The sequence below is a fragment of the Otolemur garnettii genome, unplaced genomic scaffold, assembly GCF_000181295.1.
Source record: "Otolemur garnettii isolate 467f Iridium unplaced genomic scaffold, OtoGar3 scaffold00058, whole genome shotgun sequence".
Taxonomy (NCBI): Eukaryota; Metazoa; Chordata; class Mammalia; order Primates; family Galagidae; genus Otolemur; species Otolemur garnettii.
In genome coordinates, this window is record NW_003852453.1 from 1,618,562 (window position 1) to 1,621,248 (window position 2,687).

The 2,687-nt window shown below is 46.1% G+C and overlaps 1 non-coding gene across 1 annotated transcript; it reads left to right on the forward strand.

Annotated features, from left to right (window-relative positions):
* The first annotated feature begins 379 nt into the window (after window positions 1-379).
* LOC111726264 lies at window positions 380-484 on the forward strand. Its single transcript, XR_002774080.1, has one exon. It is a non-coding gene; the product is annotated as a small nucleolar RNA U13 (small nucleolar RNA).
* Window positions 485-2,687: the final 2,203 nt, after the last annotated feature.

Sequence of the window (2,687 nt, forward strand, 5' to 3'; positions counted from 1 at the left end):
TCCAGCCTGTGTGACAGCATACCCTATCTCCAAAAATCAAACAAGAAAAAACATAGGGTTAACATGAAGCTAATACATAGCACTTAGAAAAGTGTAGACTTGGCTCAGCACCTGTGGCTCAAGTGGCTAAGACACCGGCCACATACACCTAAGGTGGTGGGCTGGAATCCAGCCCAGGCCCGCCAAACAACAATGATGGCTGCAAAAAAATAGCCGGGTATTGTGGCGGGCGCCTGTGGTCACAGCTACTGGGAGGCTGAGGCAGGAGACTCGCTTGAGCCCCAGGAGTGGGAGGTTGCTGTGAGCTGTGATGCCATAGCACTTTACCCAGGGGGACAGCTTAAGGCTCTGTCTCAAAAAAAAAAAAATTGTAGACTTGATTCTCTTGTAACTTCTGAGAGTGATGGTGAATTCTCACACTTGAGTGAGAGATGTACCTCCCTCACACCTTGTTACAATGTGGGCATTAATTACCTGTCTAATGTTAAAGGAAAAAAAAACAAAAGTGTAGATAACTTTTAACATTTCGTAGCATCACGTTTTACCAGAGTTGGGTTCTAAAGTCTACTTATAAAGCAGGAAAAAAAGCACAATCAAGGCTCAGCACCTGTAGCTCAGCAGTGAGGGGTGCCAGCCACATACACCAGAGCTGGCGGGTTCGAATCCAGCCCAGGCCTGCCTAATAACAATGACAACTACAACCAAAAAATAGCCAGGTGGTGTGGCGGGCGCCTGTAGTCCCAGCTACTTGGGAGGCTGAGACAAGAGAATCGCATAAGCGTAAGAGTTTGAGGTTGCTGTGAGCTGTGATGCTACAGCACTCTACTGAGGGTGACAAAATGAGACTCCACCTCAAAAAAAAGAAAGCAATCAAAATTATCCTTGGGTGGCACCTGTGGCTCAAAAGGGTTGGGCGCCGGCCCCATATGCTGGAGGTGGCAGGTTCAAACCCAGCCGTGGCCAAAAAAAAAAAAAATTATCCTTGAAAATCTTTTCAATTGCCCCTAAATTACAGTATACATAAATTTTGTTGAAAAGGTCCCACAGTGGGCATGTACATACTAATTCCCAGCATACAATGAAAGTTTATATATACAAAACTGGAGTTTATGGTATTCCTAATTATACTACTTAACCCACAATTTTCCTTTCACAGTTTTGAGAAGGGATAACTTCTCTGCATGTGAGAAGGTGTATAGAGTTCAGTTGACTGAATTTTCTGTTTTCACAAGTATGCACAGGGCAGAGCCATGCAGCTGTGACTGCAGCTATGACCTGGACAGTGAAGGATGTGGGTGTCCCATCCTGGCCCTGCAAGGCTCTGGGGGAAGAGCTGCTCTGGGGTGAGATGTGGTACTGCCCGCTCCACAGAGTCCCTTGGGCTCTCTGCAAACAGCATTATGAACATAGACCAAAGAGAACTTGCCAACAGGGGCAAGCAAAGTTCTAAACACCCTGCCTTGCCAAAGTCAGATTTTGTACCCTCACACCCATATTCCCTTTTTCTAGCCAACAGCATGTTATCTGTCTGAAAAGGACACTGTCTCTCTGGCTCACTGCAGGCAGTCAAGAAGTTACCTTATAAACTAGTAGATTCTTACAAACTGCAGGGGTGCCTAGGACGGAGCGTTCCGAGGAGATGCCTGTGCTGGGTCTTGGTCTCTGAGTGTCGGAGCCTCGTGGGCAGCTCCAGCCTCTGCAGTACTTGCTCCAGCCTCTCTCGGTGCTGTGCCTTCTGTCCTCTAGAAGAGTCGAAATTAACTTCGCTTCCCTTTCTCACTTCCTTTTTAATACAAAACCAATTCAATCAGATTAAGATATCTTATCCAATGTTAACTAGTTTTTGGAAGGGCTCGATCTGATTGGGTTAATTCTGGCCGATATCCATAGGTGGGACCCACTCACCACTGGCCTAAATTTAATTTTCCTTCCATTTGGAGGAAAATGACCCCACTGTGAGAGGTAACTAAACATCCTTTTCTGAATAGAGAGGGAGCTCTGTTTACTTCAGTGACAGTTAATCTACAGAAAAGCATTTTGTGGACTGTAAAGCCAACCGAAATAATGCTCTAATTGGTAGGATTTCAGGTTGAGTGACAAGGGTCCTCAGGCTGCCTAGGGGTAGGGAGTCTTCCTGATCCTGTCAAATCACATCAAGTGGCGATTACCTCTACCCCAGTGGACTCCAACCGCTCGTCCTGTAGCTGACCCCTCTTGATGTGGCAGGGAGAGGAACTGACTGTACTTTCATCTTATGGCTGAGTGGGAACTGACAATAGGGTCTTCATGTTGGGAATTTTATTTTTATTTATTTTTATTTTTTGCAGTTTTTGACCGGGGCTGGGTTTGAACCCGCCACCTCCAGCATGTGGGGCCAGCATCCTACTCCTTTGATCCATAGGCACTGCTCCAATTAAGCCTTATTTATTTATTTATTTATTTGCAGTTTTTGGCCAGGGCTGGGTTTGAACCCACCACAGGGCAGTGCCCTACCCTTCTGAGCCACAGGAGCTGCCCCTAAGCCTTTTTTAAAATTAAGTATTTTTTGAGCTCCTCCTACATGCCCAGCAGACTAAGCCCCTTGAAGGCAGGGGGCTTGTCATATTCACCAGGATATTTCTCTCTAGGCCTAGTAGAGTACCTGATACATACAGAGCCCTCCACATTGTTGTTGAACAAACAAACAA